Source organism: Ascaphus truei, chromosome 5, assembly GCF_040206685.1.
Source record: "Ascaphus truei isolate aAscTru1 chromosome 5, aAscTru1.hap1, whole genome shotgun sequence".
Classification (NCBI taxonomy): domain Eukaryota; kingdom Metazoa; phylum Chordata; class Amphibia; order Anura; family Ascaphidae; genus Ascaphus; species Ascaphus truei.
In genome coordinates this window covers 88,408,761-88,431,638 of record NC_134487.1, presented here as the reverse complement: position 1 = coordinate 88,431,638, position 22,878 = coordinate 88,408,761, and the positions used below count along the sequence as shown (strand labels likewise).

The window sequence follows — 22,878 nt, the reverse complement described above, 5'->3', positions numbered from 1 at the left end:
TTGCACAGGCTTTTCAACTAATGACAATGAAGTAGCATTTTCATAAAGTCCAAATTATAGTGTTTATTCATGAAGCTCTTTCAACTTTTTGCCAAATAGCAACACTTTCTACCTATACATAGTTAAGAAAATATATTGAAGTGGGAAAAGCGTAGAAGAAATGTTGATATCTTTGAAGCTCATATTTTATTGTCCACAGCTAGATTTTCAGCCAAAACCTTAATGCAGCAGTCCAAGCTGCCGTTTCCCTCCCCCCCTTTAATATGTGCATCAATACAATCCACACAATGATAAGTAATTAGCTAAGTTGCAGATCAATCGTTCTCCTGTGATCGTTCAGCAAAGATTCAGCTTGGGGGCTCACTAAATGGCTGCAGGGGAGTATTCTGCAGTCAGTGGAAATCATTTGCATATTAATATTTACACATTAAAAATGTAATTCAGGGTTGTTTTTAAAAACAAAATGCTACAAGTATTTTCTCGTAGTCTGCAGCTTTAACCTGATATCTGTAGAGAGCAATGTCCCCTTCCTGACATTTTTCTTTCTCCCATCCCCTCCCCTTTTCTAATATATATCTTCTGGAGCCATGGATATCCGTACTGCACTCCGAGATATATTTTTAATTTCACCTCTTATGAATGCAAAGCTGACACCTGTCAGTAACAGCTAAGCATTAACTTCACCGTCCTTGAGATTAACCTAGTATGCCATATGTGTAAAAGAATGCAGTGAATCACTGTAGAAATTAAAACATGGCTCGAAGCATCAACAAAACTGAATTGTTTCTTGTATAGCTTTCAGTTTGAAGTCCAAAAGCTTAAGGCCAAAGAGCAAAACCACGAAGACAATGAGAAATAGGTGCATACCTTTCTAAAAATAACAATTCTACAACCTTTGAGTATTTTTTTTTACAAGCTGTTCATATTTATATGTTCAATAAATAATTATCCAAAGTAGTAAACTGCTAGAAGATTTCACAGTGAAGTATGTGACTACAACATAAAGGTACATAAGAAAATAATACTAAGCTAATGCAATAAATTGCATCTTTACATACTGTTGTACAGGTCTCATTCTGTGGAACATTGGGTGAGGGTTTTTGTTTAATATTACAATTGTGTTGCACTAAATGATCATCTCTTACTTTTCTCTAACTCTGGTATAATCTTTTTATGTTTATGGTAAGAAATCATGCCATCTCCAATATTGTGGTGATAAGCGACTAGAAGTTTTTCTGCAAAACTGTTAGTCTGACATTTCTAGGGTGTGAATTTAATTTGCATGATTAAGGACATTTGGATTACCTAGCTGATGAACTCAATTAGTATCTCGTTTGTGACCTGCTTAAGACAAATGTGAATATGATATCCTGTCGTGTTATATGCATATTTTCTGAGTACTACAGAGTAGAAATCAAATGACAAACCAAAATAGTGCATACAGGGACGTGATCTGCATGCCAAATATGTCGAATTCCAATTTTAGAAAGCAGTGCTCTTTGTTTTTACAAGAAAAAGGCCACTAATGCCAAAGAGAAGAACCAAGGCTAACGTAATGTAACATATATGTAGCCATGCATAATAATGACTGCATACATCTTCTCTGTTGGCAGTAAGTCCTGGTATATACAGGCCTGCCCACAGTAGTTATGGAGGTTTTCCCTCACACCCAAGTGTGGTGCCCTGTGTAAGGATGGGAGTGGCTGTATGCTCTGAGTCCCTGGATAGTGACCTCAGAGATGCGCGTGCCCCCTGAGGTATAAAGGGCACAACACTGACAGTTAGGTGGTTGTTGTTCGAAGCAGAGAGTGAACCGAAGATACAGATATTGAAGGAACACTTTTGTGACCCTAGTGCTGTAACTAGCGGGAGCATAGTGATAATTCCAGTGTGTCTACGCCACGCTGTGTCCAGGGACCTGGCACAGTGGTGATCTCCCTAGTAGAAAGGGAATCCCACTTCAATATTGGAGGGCGTACCTGGCAAAGGGACATCACGCAGAGATGTGCGGCTAGAGCTGGCAGCTGCATGGGGCAGTCTGCTACATCCCTGTACTTAATAAAGATGTCCTTGAAAACAAGAACCCCACTGTGTGAGTGTGAGCTTACTCGACAGTGGATGGCACCAAGAAGGAGTTCCTCACCAGGACCATCTCCCTGCGGAAGCATAGATCCTGATGAGGTGGAGGCGCTGCACATGATGTAAGTTGGACTCGTACCCACTACCTCAGCTACCTGTCCTGATGACATCCCCTAATAACACCAAGCGGGAGACTCAAGAGTCCTGTTACTTGCAGGTGCACCACCACACACGCCTTGTAATGGGGGACTGGTTAGACTACACGGGCCAATATGAGATTGGGTGGGTCAGGCCAGAGGGAACACCCGTTACAATTGGAGGCGCTGCTGAGATACCTGTTAACAGGACAGGCTTTTGCTAGGAACACAGTAGGAATTAAGGAAAGTGTCTGCTGCCACTTTGTGCTTGTGGGACGGAGCCAGGGGTAGTCAGGGAGGTGCTGGAGCTGCATGCCGCAAAGACGCCTTGGGATCCGTTAGGGGTTAGTGAGTCTGGAGCCGGGGGCTATTGCTGTTCTAGTCGCCTTGAGGTAGCGCTAGCGGGGGACGCCTAAGGGGTAAACTGGTAACTGAGAGCAGGAACTCTGGACGGGTCCGCACTAGGCTAGCCAAAAGTAGGTCGACGCCCAAAGTGCTGCATGGAAGAGCCAGAGTACTCTAGTCCCCATTCCAGATCACTTACCAAGGAGCACAGACTGGAGGAACGTGTTACAGTAGACACAGGAAGGGTGAGCCTAGCCTGAGGTAGTGCACACACGAGTCAGATCTACGTTAGGTACACAAGGTGGTGCACAAGGCATGTTTATTGTACAGATGTGGTAGCTGCCCCGCAGAGCGGAGCTCCACGTACAGAGAATCGGTGTTCAACGTTCACGAGAGACCTGTCAAAATGGAGGATCTGTACAGAACAGAAGGTCCAGGATGGCAGGGAAAGAGAACCACAAGAATGGAGGATCTGCACAGAGCAGAAGGTCCAGGATTGCGGTCCGATGAAGAACAGGCTACAGAAGAGACTTTTGTGGGCTTGTTATGGAATGGCGTGAAAGCCGTGGCTGCGCCGTGTTTGTCCTGCATATGTTCTCGGGAAGATACCCCTGAGAATAGTGAGGACGAAAGTCTTACTAGATGGGAGGAACGAAATGGACTTTGTTATACCCCAATTAACAGACAGCCAGACGTTGCCTTCAGTGAAAGAAAAGACAGTGAAAGAAAAGACAATGCTTACCAAGATGGCGGTTCCCGCGTTCCCGGGACACCGCGTGGGCATGCTGCAAAAGGTCTTGCAACTTTGCAGTCTGCTAAATGTTGGCCAGGATTGGCGCCAACGCGGAAACTCCACCCCGATGGGGAGTTTGGCGCGAAAGCTGGAGCCGCGCCCTCATGGACTATGACTCACTCCGCACCTGTGCTGGGTCAGCCTACAAGTCTACGAGACATCCCCCTAGTTTCAACCAGGGGGAGTGGTTTGCGGTCTCACCGGATGTCGCAAGAGGAAATGGGAGGAAGGGTGACTAAAATAGCCCATGCCTTTCAGTTGCGAAGAGCCATTGATCAGTATCGACCTCTGAGCAGAGTACCTCCGCTGATAAAAATGGCTGAAGCTGTTGATAACATGGACCAAGGTCCTGTGATTTCCACGCATCCTTATTCGGCTCCAGGAGGCTTCCTGGTGATCCGGGTGGAGGGTGTGGAGACTGTGGCATGTCTTTGCCTGCAGTGCCGACTGCCGGGCGCAGCCGTGGGCAGCGAAGCCCGATGCCCCCACTGTGGACTGCAGTACATGTGGCCCATGACCACATTTGTACCGGTGCAATCTACGGGGATGACCGGAAATGTACCAGTGGCGACAGAAGAGCAGCCGGGAGCTCTCTGGAATAAGAGCCCAAGTCCCGCAGAGTCGGAGTCAAGAGTGGTGCTTCCGAGCGAGAAAGCGAGTCATCGGAGAGATGATCACCGAGGAGCCCATCGCAGGTCTCCTACTGGGGTACCTCGGCCGAACTGTAAATTGGAGTCCTCGGACGAGGAGTGTGCTCGGCTGGCAAGTGAATCGGTCCCAAAAAGAGACTATTATTTCAGTGCTACGCCATGGAGGACTGCAACTCCTCGTGGTGTGGAGACGCGGAGTCGTGTGTCTCCCGTACCACGACCATCCGATCGCCGGAGTCCCACTGCCGTGGTGACTAGTGGATCGGATGGAGGCAGATCTACCCCTACCCTGCACGGGACTAAGACACCGTGTCTGTCGCAGGCCCAGGAGGTGGAAGATCCAGAGGAGCGAGTCCAGAGCCAGACTGGATCGCGTAGCAGAATGGCGTTGGAGGAGATCCTTGTGGAGGAAGAGATTCCGCTTGGGAATCCACCGCAAGATGGCGTCGCAGCACGTGCGTGTGCGGAAGTGGTGCCGGAGGACCAGGGAGGCCCCGAGTGGGAGATGGTGCCGCCGCTGCAATCGAGCAGCGGGAAGCGATCCCCTATTATCCAGGGGAACGGACGTTTGAATGGGAAGTCCAGGAGTCCTAAGGTTGAAAACCAAGATGGACTTTGTGGCGATGCTAAGGCAGGTACCGCTGGAGAGCAGGTTGAAACCCTGTCCGTGCCTACTGGTCGGTCCCGTCCCCAAACCCCGTCCACACCCAAGGTTAGTCCTAAGGCCCTAGCTAAAGCCCCTGTACCCATCCCTATCCTATTTGGATCTAGTTCCAGTTTAGGGTTGTCCGGGGAGTCACGGGGTCCTTTCGATGATCGGACTGGAAGCCTGGATTTGGGTACGTCGGATGATGGGTCAGAGGGAGGAGGGAGCATGTCCCGACAAGTGTCGGTGTCGAGTGATTGTCCTAGCGGGATGAGTATTACTGTTAGGAATACCTCTCACCATAAAGGAATTAATACCAGATCTGAGGGTACATCTGGAGTGTCTTCTGGTGGGCCTGATGAGGAGTCCCTAGAGGAAAATGCCGATTCTAGCTCCGAGGAACGGAAGGAGACTAGGTGGTGGGCCCCCTTGTACGAGGGGTACGTATCGTGGTTTGACCGCACCCGCTTTATTTTAGAGAGGGAGGGGGTGGTTGATCACTGGTGGGCTCCCGGGGATTTTGACGATGAGTCATACCTTAGGGCTCTAAGGGTAAGGTGGGACCGCATACAGGCAGGCCTTATTATCCCTAAGGGGTCCGCAGGATTGGATGATCCGGTGGAGACACATGAGCCCCTATCATGGGTGTTGCCCGGGACGGCTGGTCAAACCAGTTTAACTAGGGCTTGCAGAGCTGAGCGAGCTATCACTGCCAAGTACAGGAAGTCCCATGGGCTTGATTACCCCTATGTCCTTGAACCTCTAATGAGAGACATAGAGGAGAATAGGGAGAGATGGCTCAAGACTGATATTCAGTATCATATCATTGAGAGAGGGGGAGCCATAAAAGGGATACAGGCCGAGCAGAGGGTAGCTCAACTGATGCGGGTCTGGAAGATAGGGCGCAGTGTACATATGCACAAGGTGGTGTACTGTAATGAAAGAGGAGTACCACGGGAATACAGCGTGACTGTGCATGATGCCGCGGGGCGAGAGGTAAAGAAGCCAGATCCTCGGCATTACTATTAAGTGTCCAATAGAGTGGTCTGTTGTTTCTTTTGCGCTCCCTGCTGGTCAGTGAGTGTACTGGGCTTACATTATTATGTTCATGCTATGATGTTTGCCATGTTATTTGTGTGTTCTTTTGCAGTGTTTCCTGGCGCAAGGTACACCAAATTTAGGTCCCAGCCGGGACGGTGGGTATTCACCAGGGGGAGTATGTAGCCATGCATAATAATGACTGCATACATCTTCTCTGTTGGCAGTAAGTCCTGGTATATACAGGCCTGCCCACAGTAGTTATGGAGGTTTTCCCTCACACCCAAGTGTGGTGCCCTGTGTAAGGATGGGAGTGGCTGTATGCTCTGAGTCCCTGGATAGTGACCTCAGAGATGCGCCTGCCCCCTGAGGTATAAAGGGCACAACACTGACAGTTAGGTGGTTGTTGTTCGAAGCAGAGAGTGAACCGAAGATACAGATATTGAAGGAACACTTTTGTGACCCTAGTGCTGTAACTAGCGGGAGCATAGTGATAATTCCAGTGTGTCTACGCCACGCTGTGTCCAGGGACCTGGCACAGTGGTGATCTCCCTAGTAGAAAGGGAATCCCACTTCAATATTGGAGGGCGTACCTGGCAAAGGGACATCACGCAGAGATGTGCGGCTAGAGCTGGCAGCTGCATGGGGCAGTCTGCTACATCCCTGTACTTAATAAAGATGTCCTTGAAAACAAGAACCCCACTGTGTGAGTGTGAGCTTACTCGACAGTGGATGGCACCAAGAAGGAGTTCCTCACCAGGACCATCTCCCTGCGGAAGCATAGATCCTGATGAGGTGGAGGCGCTGCACATGATGTAAGTTGGACTCGTACCCACTACCTCAGCTACCTGTCCTGATGACATCCCCTAATAACACCAAGCGGGAGACTCAAGAGTCCTGTTACTTGCAGGTGCACCACCACACACGCCTTGTAATGGGGGACTGGTTAGACTACACGGGCCAATATGAGATTGGGTGGGTCAGGCCAGAGGGACCACCCGTTACATATATATTTTGGGAGCTATTTATAAAGCATCACTAATTTGATGTTGTTTTTTTATGCCACTTTATGAAGGTGCTGTGTATTGGCTTCTTGACACTCTTGTCATTGAGAGTTTTTGGGTGGTTATAAGAAAGAAGCCAGGGGAAGAGTAATTTAGCACAATATAAACATGAGAGATACAGTATCACAGTCTAGTCAAAAGTGTTTTTCTCTTTACTGTGTTAAATAAATTCACCAAATCTGAGGTGTTAACCTGTGTACTCAGTGCCGCCGACAGATTTCCCAAATACATTCTTACACTACCCACCCCCCAAATACATTCTAATGCTACCCCCAAATACATTCTTACACTACACCCCAATTACATTCTTACACTAACCACCCCCCAAATATATTCTTACACTACCCACCCCCCACATACATTCTAACGCTAGCCCCAATTACATTCTTACACTACACCCCCAATATACATTCTTTCGCTACCCCCAAATACATTCTTACGCTACACACCCCATATACATTCTTACGCTACCTCAAATACATTCTTACGCTACCCCCAAATACATTCTTATACTACCCCCAAATACATTCTTACACTAACCACCCCCAAATACATTCTTACACTACCCACCCCCCACATACATTCTAACGCTACCCCCAAATACATTCTTACACTACACCCCACATATACATTCTAACGCTTCCGCCAAATACATTCTTACACTACCCCAAATACATTCTTGCGCTACCTCAAATACATTCTTACGCTACCCCCAAATACATTCTTACGCTTCCCCCAAATACATTCTTACACTACCCACCCCCCACATACATTCTAACGCTACCCCCAAATACATTCTTACACTACCCACCCCCCACATACATTCTAACGCTACCCCCAAATACATTCTTACACTACACCCCCCATATACATTCTTACGCTACCTCAAATACATTCTTACGCTACCCCCAAATACATTCTTACACTACCCCCAAATACATTCTTACACTACACCCACATATACATTCTAACGCTTCCCCCAAATACATTCTTACACTACCCCAGTCAGACTCTGTCTCTCAGATAGTCCTATGAGGGTAAATCTCACACTCCTTCCCAGAGTGTCTCTCAGTCTATTAGCCTCTCTGCTCTCAGATTTTTTTTTTTGTTTTGAAAATTCTTTTATTATGCAGCGAATCTTTACAACAAGATTATAACAGTACATAAATCATTTTCCAAATGAAAAAAAAACTGCGACGTAAACAACGGCGCAGTGCATATCCCACACAACTCACATACATTTTTTTTTAATGGTTTCCCCAAAAGTAAAAAAAACTGTGATGAACACGGCGGTGCAGTGCACTTATACATATGCACCGCACCACAGACATGACATATCATACAAACATTATCTCTAACTTTATTGCACAGAAAAACTTTTGGGGTGGGGGAGTAAGGGGGGGTGGGGAGGGGGGTGTTTAGTCCTCCTCCTCAGGACCGTCAAAGATGGAATAGTCCTTGAGCAGGCTGTGGAGCAGCCTGCGACAGTCCTGTACCGACATCCTCTTCTTCCCCCTGGTCAAAAGTTCCCTGGCGAATAGTAAAACGTCTTTGAAACAGCACATTAGACGCCAACCGGCTTCGATTGCGTCCTCTGTGTGTGTTCCTGTGAAAAGTCTGTGGAACACCGAGTAGTATGTGACGCACTTCCTCGGTATACAATCCTTTAAGTCAGTGTCAAGCGCGCGCAGCAAGGCCTGCTCTCTCAGATGCTCTCTGAAGGCAGATCTTCACACTCTTTCCCAGAGTGTCTCTCTGAAAGTAGATCTCCACACTCTTTTATATAGCCCTCTGTGACTATCCATTGCTTGGGAGGAGCTACTGGACAATCTGAGCACAAATTAAGTACAGATTAAGTTAGTGGCACAACAGCCAGAGGGCATGCTAAGAACCCATCCCTGATTAAATCAGAGTCTGTGCAATACAATGCTCTTACTCCCAGATCTGATCAGCAGCCTTTGACCTCCCACCAGGAGTCCCAACACCTAGCTGTCCCTAATCCTATCAATTCTATAGAAAGCTTCAACTAAGTGGCTTGCCTCCTCCATAGAAATGACAGTAACAATGGAATATCTCATTTGCTTTCAGGCAGGGCTGACACCCAAAGCACATTTACAGAAGAATGTTGATTCACTAAACTGTGGGATAACAAATAAAGACTTTGAAATATATTCTTACAGACATGGAAATACATTTACACATTCCCTATTCTTCCCCAGATGTTAAATACATTTGGCCAAAGTAAGCCTTACAAAGGTGGCCAAGTTACATAGAGTATGGGGTAGAAAAAAGTGGAGAATGAACCCCAATGAGTCCGATGCTACAAAGCCACGTATAGGTAATTAGCAACACCTACAGCCCGTGTAAAGTCCGCAAGGGAAGGGATCTCACTGCAAGTATAATATAAAGATGAATGATAGAGAAGGGTAGCATATAATGGCTTCCTATCGGGATGGGGGCTATAATGCAGGATGAGTAACAGAGATGCGAGATGACACGTCCGCAGGCACGCCACTCATAGGCTTACATAAATACACAGACTGCTGCCCTTACCCGACCAGTATCCCCGCTACCCATCCAGCCGGACCGTGCTCACGTTAGTGGTGAAGACGCTGTCTCCTGTGTTGATAGAAGGCTGTACTCCGGCTGTATCCCAGCATGCCAAGCATTCCGGCGCGTTCCGGAATTCAAAAATATGGCGCGACGCTTGCGCTGGGGAATGGATATATATCCTCCTTGCGTGCTCCATCCGATATAAAGATAGGTTAAATCGAAGTGGTAGACGGTCACTGCTCCCTTGAACTGCACCAAGCTTTAGAGAATAAAATCAGCTTTATTGAGACAAAATGCTGAACATCACAAACAGGAACAGTCTGACGCATTTCATCCCGACATGGGACTTTATCAAAGAGTAAAAACCCCTGACATACAAGCAGACCTAAAACGGGTCAAGCCTCAGTCTGATTGGACAGAGTGAAGCAAGACCCAGCAGATGTAAATGAATAAATCAGAAAAAAATTAAGGGGCTGGGTCAAATACTCTAAATAGAGATGCTTGTATGTGAAAGAATGGTAACAAAAAACTAGTTGTAACATATATACACAATAAATAATTAAAACCAAAGAAAATCGTGATTTCAAGCATTAATATTAAATAGACTAATGAAAAAAAAATACATGCTTAATCATAGTCAAATGGAGAGAAGAAAAAGAATAGAAAAACCAAAATAGCTAAATAGAGTCACAAAAAAAAGAAATATATATATATATATATATATATATATATTTATATATATATATATATATATATATATATATAGCAGAATAAATGAGTTCTTCAGTATTAGGTGATACCTTTTTTATTGGACTAACAATTTATGTCATAGGACAAGCTTTCGAGAGTTATCCCCTCTCTTCAGGTCAAGCAATACTGATATACAAAGGATTCAATGGCTAAAACAGTGTAGAGAGAGGAAGAAAAAAAAAACAGATATTTACTGTAGATAAGGTAGGGTGTTAAATGTGTTTGAAGCCAGGGGACAGTGTCAAAGAAAGGTGGGGAGGGAGAGGGATACTGGGGGGGAGAGAGAAAGTGTGGATAAGAATAGAGGCAAGCAGGATAATTACAAGCAATTTTGATAGGGTGTGAGAAAACCCATGTCCGCATTAAGTCCTTTGGTTTTGGTGTCAAAGAGTCTTATCATTCTGAGTTCAAATGTTTTCCGTTCTTGGGTGCTTTTAAACATTCCATTGAGGATTTTGATTTTTAGATCATTTATGGAATGATCTGGTTGTGAGAAGGGATGTCCCACAGGTGAACAGTATCTTCCTTCTTCGTGATGGAGTATAGAGTGTCTGTGCATATTCATTCTTCCTTGTAGTTTTTGGCTGGTTTCCCCAATGTAGCAACCTTGGTCACATTTGTTGCATTGAATCATATATACTATATATATATATATATGTAACCCTTCTATGGTACCCCACCCGACATGAGATTGGGGGGGTACACTTGTTCTGGTCACTGAGTGGTCTGGGTGCTGTGACCTGCTGGTAAACAGGAGGGCTGAGGGCTCCGCGGTGTTGTGGGGAGAACCAGGACAGGGACAGGAGGTGGTGTGGGACAGGTTACCTTGCTCTCTCTGGGTGGTGCAGTGCCTCCAGCCAGTAGGGATCCCCTGGGGTCTCCAGAGGAGAGACCCCCACTGACACTCCATTCTCCTCACACCAGGAACAGTGATACACACACACACACACAGCAGCTTCTTTCTGTGGTTCTTTATTCAGAGCAGCATACACAGCATACAGCAGAACATCATAGGCCTGATCTTGCTCTCTGCATTTCTGCTCATGGCAGCTTAACTTCCCCTCCCTCCTCACCCAGGTGGGGCAGGAGGGAGAGAACTCTTCTTGGCTTGCTATCTCTCTGAAGACTAACTCATCACTAACTGAATTTGGGAATATGTCTCAATTTGAATATCCTCAGGGAGTGTTTCTAGCTTTGAATCATTACAACTCAAAGCTGGATACCGATTGGCTCACACACACATTAGGGGGTGTTCCAACCCATATCCACCCTTTGGATTAACACATTCAACGGTTGCTTAGGCCCGCCTCTGAATATTGCTACAATACTTCAGAGCTGAAACTCACAAACAGGCCAACTGAAAGAATTAACCTTTCCACTGCCTGTTCTAACAGGACTGACAGAGGAAAGGCCCAGAATTAGCAATAGCTGCCGAAGGCCAGGCTATATATATATATATATATATATATATATATAAAAAGAATATTGAGAAAAAGATAAACAATAACATTTAATAACTGGTGTATGGTAATACACACTCGACACTCTCAAGATACCCCTCTCAGCTCTGAAGGAAGTGTTTTAACTCCCAATCAGAATTCATGCCAAGTGGGTGGAGAGTACCGGGAGTGTATATCCAATACATCTCTTTCCTATTTAGGGTATTCTCTCTATTACCACCCCTAGGGTGACAAGTGCTCTATGGCGGAAAAATAAAAATTACCATTACCCCCCCTAGAGCATTGAAAGAAATATCTAGCCACTGGGTGGATAAAATCCCCCTTTCTAACTAAACGAGCGTGTTCAGCTATTCTGATCTTTAATGGTCTAATGGTGCGGCCCACATATCTATGACCACATCCACAACAAAGAACATAAATAACAAAGCTTGTATTACAATTTAGAAAATTCTTAATATAATATTTTTTAACATTGTTATTATATGTAATAAATTTAGCGGAAGATGCATATTGGCACATAGAACAATTACCACACTCGAAAAAACCCTTTGGTATACCTCTGACATTAGGAAAACTGGATCAGGAATCGAAAAGACTTGGTGATAAATGAAACGCTAATGTTTTAGCCTTACGATAAGTAAATCTAGGTCCTCCTTGGACCAAAGTACAAATATCTTCATCCAATAGTATAGTGTGCCAATGTTTTGTCACTCTATTACAAATTTGTTGTGATTGTTTGCTATATGTTGTAATAAAGAATGGACTCTGTGTAAAGTTAGAGTGTGACAATTTGGTTCTCTCTCTATTAGATGAAGATCTAGTCTTACGAATGAGGACATCCCTATCCATAGTATCTGCTTTAACAAAAGCAGCTAAAACATCTTTGGCAGAATAGCCCCTGGCTAAAATTCTGTCTGACATATCCTTAGACCTGGACAAGAATATATCATTGTCCGAACAAAGTCTCTTTAATCTCATAAACTGAGCTCCAGGAATGTTCCTAATCAATGAACGTGGGTGACAACTCCGTGCATTGAGGAGTGCATTCCTGGAATTCTCCTTTCTGTATATGTCAGTCTGGATAGTCATATTGTTGTCAATGTACAGGAGCAAATCCAAGTAATGAATGTGAATAATATTGTGCTCAAATGTGAATTTAATATTAAAATCGTTGGTGTTTAAATAATGAACAAAAGAAACCATTGTATGCTCATCACTCCTCCAAACTAAAATCAGGTCGTCAATATATCTCTTAAAAAAGACGATATTATGACGAAAAGAATTATCACTGTGATAAATAAACCGTGACTCCCAGAAACCAATGAATAAATTAGCATATGATGGTGCAAAACTCGGGCCCATAGCAGTACCCAATTTTTGCAAATAAAACCGTGAATCAAACAAAAAATAATTGTGATTCTTGTAAAAAAGTGCAATGTGAAACAGATAAATGAGATAAATCAAGATAGTGACGTGTGGCTGTAATACCGTGCTGATGTTCTATAATAGAGTAAAGGGAGGTCACATCTAGTGTGTCCCACTTGTACTCCTTGTGCCAAGTGAGCTCCTGTAGATTGACAAGGAGATCTGCCGTATCCTTGATGAATGAGGGCAGTTGAGAAACCAGGGGCTGCAAAAATCTGTCCGCATACTGCGATAACCCATCTCCCAAAGATCCAATGCTCGCCACTATAGGTCGACCAGGAGGGTCAACCAGCCACGTATAGGTAATTAGCAACACCTACAGCCCATGTAAAGTCCGCAAGGGAAGGGATCTCACTGCAAGTATAATGTAAAGATGAATGATAGAGAAGGGTAGCGTATAATGGCTTCCTACCGGGATGGGGTCTATAATGCAGGCTGAGTATTAGAGATGCGAGATGACACGTCCGCAGGCATGCCACTCGTAGGCTCACATAAATACACAGATTGCTGCCCTTACCCGACCGGTATCCACGCTACCCATCCAGCCGGACCGTGCTCACGGTTAGTGGTGAAGACGCCGTCTCCTGTGTTGATAGAAGGCTGTACTCCGGCTGTATCCCAGCATGCCAAGTGTTCCGTACATTCCGGAATTCAAACAGATGGCGCCGCCGCTTGAGCTGGGGAATGGATATATATCCTCCTTGCTAAAACTATGAGATCCCTGCATGCTCCATCCGATATAAAGATAGTTTAAATCGAAGTGGTAGACGGTCACTGCTCCCTTGAACTGCACCAAGCTTTAGAGAATAAAATCAGCTTTATTGAGATAAAATAGGCCAAAATGGGACAAAATGGGCCGCACCATTAGACCATTAAAGACCAGAATAGCTGAACACGCTCGTTTAATTAGAAAGGGGGATTTGATCCACCCTGTGGCTAGACATTTCTCTCAATGCTCTAGGGGGGGTATTGGTAATTTTTATTTTTCCGCTATAGAGCACATTCCTTGTCACCCTAGGGGTGGTAATAGAGAGAATACCCTAAATAGGAAAGAGATGTATTGGATATACACTCCCGGTACTCTCCACCCACTTGGCATGAATTCTGATTGGGAGTTAAAACACTTCCTTCAGAGCTAAGAGGGGTGTCTTGAGAGTGTCGAGAGTGTATTACCATACATCAGTTATTAAATGTTATTGTTTATCTGGAATATCATCCTGGATGGCCATCCGCCGACTGAAACTTAACATGGCAAAAACAGAGCTCCTTATACTTCTTCCCAAACCTGGCCCTACTACCTCCTTCCACATTACTGATGAAAATACGATCATTCACCCAGTAGCCCAAGCACGCTGCTTAGGGGTCACACTCGATTCCTCTCTCACATTCTCCTCTCACATTCAAAACGTTTCTAAAACTTGTCACTTTTTCCTCCGCAATATCACAAAGATACGCCCTTTCCTCTGTTACTCGTCTGCTAAAACTCTGACTCAGGCCCTCATTCCCTCCCGTCTCGATTACTGCAACCTCCTGCTGTCCGGCCTCCCTGCCTCTCACCTGTCTCCCCTACAATCTATCCTAAACGCTGCTGCCAGAATCACTCTTCTCTTTCCTAAATCTGTCTCCGTGTCTCCCCTCCTGAAATCCCTCTCCTGGCTTCTGATCAAATCCCACATCTCACCTCAATTCTCCTTCTCACTTTTAAAGCTTTACACTCCTCTTCCCCTCCTTACATCTCAGCCCCTATTTCTCGCTATGCACCATCCCGACTCTTGCGGTCTTCTCAAGGATGTCATCTTTCTACCCCCTTTGTATCTAAAGCCCTCTCCCGCCTTAAACCTTTCTCACTGACTGCCCCGCACCTCTGGAATGCCCTTCCCCTCAATACCCGACTAGCACCCTCTCTATCCACCTTTAAGACCCACCTTAAGACACATTTGCTTAAAGAAGCATATGAATAGCACAGTGGAAAATCCTGGACACATGATACATAAAGCTTAGCCCCCTGCAGACGGACTTACTAGAATTCCCTCCTACGGTCTCTATACGTTCTCCAACCTTACAATTAGATTGTAAGCTCCTCGGAGCAGGGACTCCTCTTCCTTAATGTTACTCTTATGTCTTAAGCACTTATTCCCATGACCTGTTATTTATATTATTTGTTATTTATATGATTACAACATGTATTATTAGTGTGAAGCGCTATGTATATTTATGGTGCTATATAAATAAAGACATACAATACAATACAATACAATCCAATCTTTTTCTCAATATTCTTTATATATATATATATATATTTCTTATTTTTTGTGACTCTATTTAGCTATTTTTGTCTTTCTATTCTTTTTCTTCTCTCCATTTGACTATGATTATGCATGTATTTTTTTTTCATTAGTCTATTTAATATTAATGCTTGAAATCACGTTTTTCTTTGGTTTTAATTATTTGTTGTATATATATGTTACCACTAGTTTTTTGTTACCATTCTTTCACATACAAGCATCTCTATTTAGAGTATTTGACCCAGCCCCTTCGTTTTTTTCTGATTTATTCATTTATATCTGCTTGGTCTTGCTTCACTCTGTCCAATCAGACTGAGGCTTGACCTATTTAGGTCTGCTTGTGCGTCAGTGGTTTTTTACTCTCTGATAAAGTCCCATGTCGGGATGAAACGCATCACAGTGTTCCTGTTTGTGATGTTCGGCATTTTGTCTCAATAAAGCTGATTTTATTCTCTAAAGCTTGGTGATGTTCAAGGGAGCAGTGACCGTCTACCACTTCGATTTAACCTAGATTTAGGGGTAGCTAGCTGGGCTTCATAACAGTTTTGTGATGCCAGCAACCCCTACCGTCACACACCCCAAATACATTCTTACGCTACACACACCCCAAATACCTTCTTACACTACCCCCAAATACATTCTTACACTACCCACCTCCCAAATACATTCTTACAGTACACCCCCAAATACATTCTTGCACTACCCACTCCCCAACTATATTCTTACACTACCCAGCCCCCAAATACATTCTTACACTATCTACCCCCCCAAATACATTCTTATACTACCCACCCCCCAAATACATTCTTACACTACCCCCCAAATACATTCTTACACTACCCACTCCCCAAATACATTCTTACGCTACCCCCAAATACATTCTTACACTACCCACCACCCATAAACATTCTTACGCTACCCACCCCCCAAATACATTCTTACACTACCCACTCCCCAAATACATTCTTACGCTACCCCCAAATACATTCTTACACTACCCACCACCCATATACATTCTTACGCTACCCACCCCCCCCCCAAATACATTGTTACGCTACACACAAATACATTCTTACGGTACCCCCACATAAATTCTTACGCTACACACCACCCAAATACGTTCTTACACTACACACACCCCAAATACATTCTTACACTACCCCCAAATACATTCTTACACTACACACACACCAAATACATTCTAATGCTACACATACCCCAAATACATTCTTACACTACCCCCAAATACATTCTTACGCTACCCACCCCCCAAATACATTCTTACGCTACCCCAAATACATGCTTACGGTACCCCCAAATACATTCTTACACTACACACCTCATATACATTCTTACACTACACACCCCAAATACATGCTTACGGTACCCCCAAATACATTCTAATGCTACACACACCCCAAATACATGCTTACGGTACCCCCAAATACATTCTTACACTACACACACCCCAAATACATGCTTACGGTACCCACAAATACATTCTTACACTACACAACCCCCATATACATTCTAACGCTACCCCCAAATATATTCTTACACTATCCACTCTTCAAATACATTCTTACGCTACCATCCCCCCAAAATACATCAATAAACTACCCACCCCCCCAAATACATTCTTACACTACTTCCAAATATATTCTTACACTACTTCCCCCAAATAAATTCTTACACTACACCCCCAAATACATTCTTACACAACCCCCAAAATACATTCTTACACTACCCCCAAATACATTCTTACACTTACCTTGAGGATGGTCTCTCTCCAATGCTGCTGCAGACCTGCCTCTCTCACTCTCCTGTGCCACGACTCTGATGCCAGTGGCTGCGGTCTTGCCCAACTTCTGCTTCTGGACCTCTGGTTGCCACTGGGCCCCGACTCTCCCATGCTGCTTCTCTTTCTCACTGTCCCACGCAAGGCCTCTCTCTCATGCCAGTGCACACCGGAAGTTGCCGATGTCAGAGAGAGGCCATGCGCAAGAAAATGAGGGAGACCCACAGCTGGGAAGAGCCAGGGCCCAGCAGCAACCAGAGGCCCAGCAGCTGGATGCATAAGTTAGGCACAACCTCTGACCAGGCCCAACTCCCTGCACCGGCTAGCCCCCCCCCCCCCCCGCAACCACTGGGCCAAGGACACTAGTCCCTAGTTTCCCCCCCTCTTGGCAGCCCTGTGTGTACTAGATAGATTACTGATAAATGTATGTAAGAAATATGATTACCAACACGGGCAGTTGGCATCAAGGTGCAATTATCCACAGCCTACTTCACAACCTTCTTCATGGAGAAAGGGGGGGGGATCCTCCGGCGCTGTGCTTCACTCAAATTTCCAGGACACATGCAATGTAAAACAAACAAGGGACCGCGATCAGGAAGGGTTAAATCACAGTAGGGTGCTATGGGTGAATTTGCAATAGACACACTTACATTTAACCACTAGATTCCCTCTTCTGTACAGTATATCTTGTTAATATAACCTCAGGAAAAGGGAGAGAAGAGAAAACAATGGGATTCTGCTTCTCTGTACAGTGGCTCGTGAGAACAAAAGACCGTCAGACGCGTTTCGCTAAAAGCTTCCTCAGTGACGTCACCATCCCATTCTGATACACACTACCACCGGGGCGCATGCGCATGCGCGGGACGTGGAAAGAACTGCAGGGAGGCTGATTGACGGGAGGAAGAACAGGCTGTGCACAAGTCTGGGCGAACCACCCGATTTTCATCCATATTCCTGCACCACCATCTTATCGACTGGGACAGACTCCGCGCGGACACCTAACCATCTGGGAGGAAGTCTGGCAGAGACTGAAACTTCTGCACTCAATGCCATTTTTTAATGGTCGCTTGTGAGTTGGAAATCTATATTTTTAATCAATTTTGTTCAATAAACAGTGTTATACTATGTTTTCTCTTCTCTCCCTTTTCCTGAGGTTATATTAACAAGATATACTGTACAGAAGAGGGAATCTAGTGGTTAAATGTAAGTGTGTCTATTGCAAATTCACCCATAGCACCCTACTGTGATTTAACCCTTCCTGATCGCGGTCCCTTGTTTGTTTTACATTGCATGTGTCCTGGAAATTTGAGTGAAGCACAGCGCCGGAGGATCCCCCCCCCCCCTTTCTCCATTCAGTGACCAATACAGAGGTTGGAGAATCACCTCTGAACGAGACTCTGGCAGCAGGACTACACTCTATGAGGGACTGAAAAATCAAACCCATTTTTATACGGTTGGCGCAATTATTTTATTTCTTTTTAATAACCTTCTTCATGGCTTTTTTATATTTATTTTGTTTGTTATATTTGCTTCCTAAGAATAGTTTATTAATATCTAATTCATTTTTCACCTATGTCAGAAATGGAGTGAAGTTCACAATACAGAACTGTATATGATACCTAATTCGCAAGCTAATAATAAATCATGTAATACAATTTATAAGGGCACCCGAGGAAGTCTGCAGTGTTGAACCACAGGTGAAAGTTGAAGGAATTTTAAGATCTAGCATTACTGTGCCATACAGGGTTTACATGCCCAGAAATGTTGACACAGAACAGTAGCATAGTCAAAAAAATATGTTGCATCTTCAAGTAGAGATCCAGTTTTATGTCATATTGTTGTTAATGGGCCCAAGGCTTTTATTTGGTGAAAAAATAATAAACACCATCAAGAAAAATAAGACTGTAATGTACGCTAAAATAAATCTGATAGAATGATTAGAAAATGGGACTGTACTAGACTGATCCACAGATTGTCACTTCAGGTACCCACTGGTAGCTTAGTATCGCAGTGCACCACCTAGCTGGGATTGAGGGTGAAGTGAAAATAAATGGGTTATTATATGAGGATATACAAATCTAGTGAGCTTCAATGTTCGGGAAAGTCATAGCTGATAATTGTCTAAACTGCAGCTTTTCTATTCATAAAGAGAGCGCGGATACTGGTCCTCTATGCGAAAATGGCCACGTGTAGGTGACTAACCTCCAAGTACATGGAGTAACGCTATATATATACTGTATATACACAAACATCTTTATATTTTTTATTAGCATTATATAGTCTGTTCAATCCTCACAACATTCTTAATTTCTTCCTCTAAACGCAATCTCAGCTCTCATGCTAGCGTAACTAAATTGATAACAAAGGAAAAACAGTTTGCCAAGATTTCTTATGCTCTAAAATTGTACGTCTGATTCCAATTTTGTTGCTTTACACTTGTCATTTTCTTCTTTAATGCTTCTGATGCTGGAATGCCTTGACATTCTGGTAACAGCATTCTTGAATATTATAAGGGCCGCTAGCGTGCCAGGTCATGTGATGTTCAGCGAATGATATTAGAGCGCACTTTGGCCCAGATTCACTAAGCTCTGTTAAATCGCAGATACATCAAGCTTGGCCCCCTGCAGACGCGCTTACCAGAATGCCCTCCCTCTGTCTCTGTACATTCTTCCTACCAACCAATTAGATTGTATGCTCCTCGGAGCAGGGACTCCTCTTCCTAAATGTTACTTTTATGTCTGAAACACTTATTCCCATGATCTGTTATTTATATTATTTGTTATTTATATGATTGTCGCATATTACTACTGTGAAGCGCTATGTACATTAATGGCGCTATATAATAAAGACATACAATACAAATCGGTTCAAATAATGTGACGCTGCGTAAAATAGGAACAGGTGTTATTTTAACTGAAATAACACAATATTCAACAAGCTGTTGATATGCAAAAATAACAGCCGCAAAATTGAGCTCGTCTGCATAAAGTTAATATTACATTATTTTAAAATAATGCTGCGTTATCTTCAAACCGTGACTTTATTCCCATCTTGACACTGAAATGGGAGGGAGAGATGGATGCCCCATTTCGGTGCCTGGTTGGGAATATTGCCACAGTTAGGAATGTCTTAAATAACAACGCTTTTTCCTGGCGTTATCCTTAACGGCACTTGGTGAATATGGAATTCATATTTTTTTCGGTTATAATGAGTTTATTAGCATATCATTAAGAATAATGGGCTTTATTCATAATGCCATGCTTTTAACAAGAGTAAACCATTTCAAGTGTCACGCTATTTCCTGTAGTAAATAATGGGTTATGATTAATGGGTGTTAACAACATGATTGATGTTAAATAGGCTAACAGAGCTTAGTGAATCTGGACCTAAGTATTGAAACAATGCATTTCTCATGTTATTTTTATATATTGTCCCGTATATTAATGAGACAGCACATTTTTGAAATTATATGCAGAGAATGCAACACAGCTTTTAGAGAAGGCGTTAGTTTACTGTCAGTTTAATGTTCTAAAGGAGAAGGTTAATGTTGTATCTCTGAACCTCGCAGTTGGAACCTTCTAACACTACCTTGCAGTTTTCATGTAATGATCAAAGTAATTTACTCATATAAATTATTTATTTGCAGGGCCGAAAGAAGTTCATACTACGGTAGCCACACGATACCTATCTAAGATAATTAGGCCACCAGATATCCTCTTCTGCACATCATAACACATTAGGATCCAGAGGGACCTGCAATTTATTGCAATTGCCTCCTGTGCTAAAGTTGTGTAACTCCTATGGGCAGTACAATTTGTTCATTTAAAAGAGACTTTAATAGAAGCCTCTTCTTTCACCTTGGAAAATGAAAGTTGGCACAACGCCCAGAAGGGGTGGGCAAAACCGGGTGTGTGATATCACAACCTTCCAGAACCTTCCATTCCAAAACAAATACAAAACCCAAACTAAAACTCGTGATTTTTAGAATCAAAATCAAATCCGAAACTCCCAAAATATTTTAAACCAAAACCAAAACACCACACCAAGTCCATATCTCTATGGTTCTTGCCACGTCTTTTTAAATTATTTTAAGCTTTTCTATTAGTGATTATTTTAGTTTCCTAATTGTTCTTTTATGATTGTACTGTAATGTATTATGAGTATTTTTATGCTTTATCATGCTATTTTAGCATTTTTCTCTTTAATTTGATTTTTTTCCCCATAATTTGGTAAAAATATGAAACCAAATCCAAACAAATAGAGTTTTGGGAAAATTTGGACCTAAAAACCAGGCACATTTTTGTTTTTAGAACCAGAACACTAATTAAAGTGCTCCCCCTTATTGGCTAGTAAAGCTAGTGAAAGTTACTGTTTTAAAGGATCAGCCTTTACCTTAATGATAATCACCTTGTAGATGTTCTTGCCCTGCAAAATACCCTCCCAGTTTAGCTTGTTGTGCTGATTTATTTTGATGTGGAAAGCTGAGAAGCTCTATTCTGAGCACAATTGCTCTACTTTAAGCTCTAGTAACTCCCTCTGGCTCCTACTGATAAATCATTTACCGTTTTATGTGCTCTTTGTATTCCATCTTGGGATAACAATATCACCGGCAGATCAACTACGCTCTGAAATCATAAGCACCATGATGTCACTATTTTATATTACTCGGCCGCGGGGCATCATGTTTTTTTTCCTGCTACACAACACTGTAAATATGCCTGGAACCTGCAAGTCCACAGAGCTCATCAAGCCCTCTTTAGCTCCAGTGATCTGGCATTTTTTTTTTTTTTACAGATTTTCAACCTGTGTTGGGGATTTGGAAACAGGCTTTAAACTACACACATCATAATCTCTGTTACTGATTTACGCTTGATATCCAGTGTTGCCGATTGTTAACAACATTTTCATGTTCACTAAAGCTTTTTTCCAAAGGGTAATTATTCAATAAATGTTGCTTTTTCTGATAGTGATTAAATAAGCGGCATCAATTGTAACAAACAACAATCCAGACTGGAATTGTAACTGCTACATTAGGCTAAATAGAAATACAGTAGGCTGCAATGCCCTTGCTGACTTTTTTTTATTACAGCATTTATGCTTAGAGCATATACTTACTATGGCTTGTAATATGTTTGAATTGCATAGATAATGCATTTTGCTACTGATATCTAGAATGCATGTAATAGTTATGAATTCTAATGTACTGTTCTATAAAGCAAACCTTTGTGTTCCCTTAGGTACCACTACAGAAAGTACATGAACATAGAAAGCACTTTCATGTCTCTTTTTCAACTAATGTAGTTTAGGTCTCCAATGCGCTTTCCCATAATATATGTCATTATAGAAATACATGATCTATTATACATGTAGAGTTTTTCTATTTGTATCTAGTATAAGATACAGTATAGTAATAATGAATAAAGACCGGGTACACAGAGCTGTACACAATTTAGCAGACACAATTAGTCCCTGCCCCATAGAACTTACTATCTAATTTTGGTGCATGAGGCACTTTTGTTTTTTTTTAGATTTTAAGCGGAATGTTTTTGTTAGTCGGAGGTTGACCTGTCTCAATTATTAAGTCATCCTAGTTATACACATCCCCATCTTTGTGAGAGGTCCAAACAGTAGAATGTAGAATGGCAGCCTACTGTAGGTCAATATGCCAGAGGAAAGTGAGGTTAGGTTGTACTCCATACGCATTAACATCACAATAAAAGGAGTTGATAACGGGCCCTGAGGAAAGGTTGGAGAATCAATAAGCTATAGTATGTGATTCCCTTCCAACTTTCTAGTTATTATGCGATTCATGTACAGTAATTTGGAAAGGGTGCATAGAAATGCTTATACTGTTG

The 22,878-nt window shown here is 43.1% G+C and overlaps 1 protein-coding gene across 2 annotated transcripts in view; it reads left to right on the top strand.

The window, feature by feature from the left end:
• SYT1 (synaptotagmin 1) overlaps positions 1-22,878 on the top strand; it is a 905,119-nt gene that overhangs the window by 768,624 nt on the left and 113,617 nt on the right. The gene's annotated exons all lie outside the window — the stretch shown is intronic.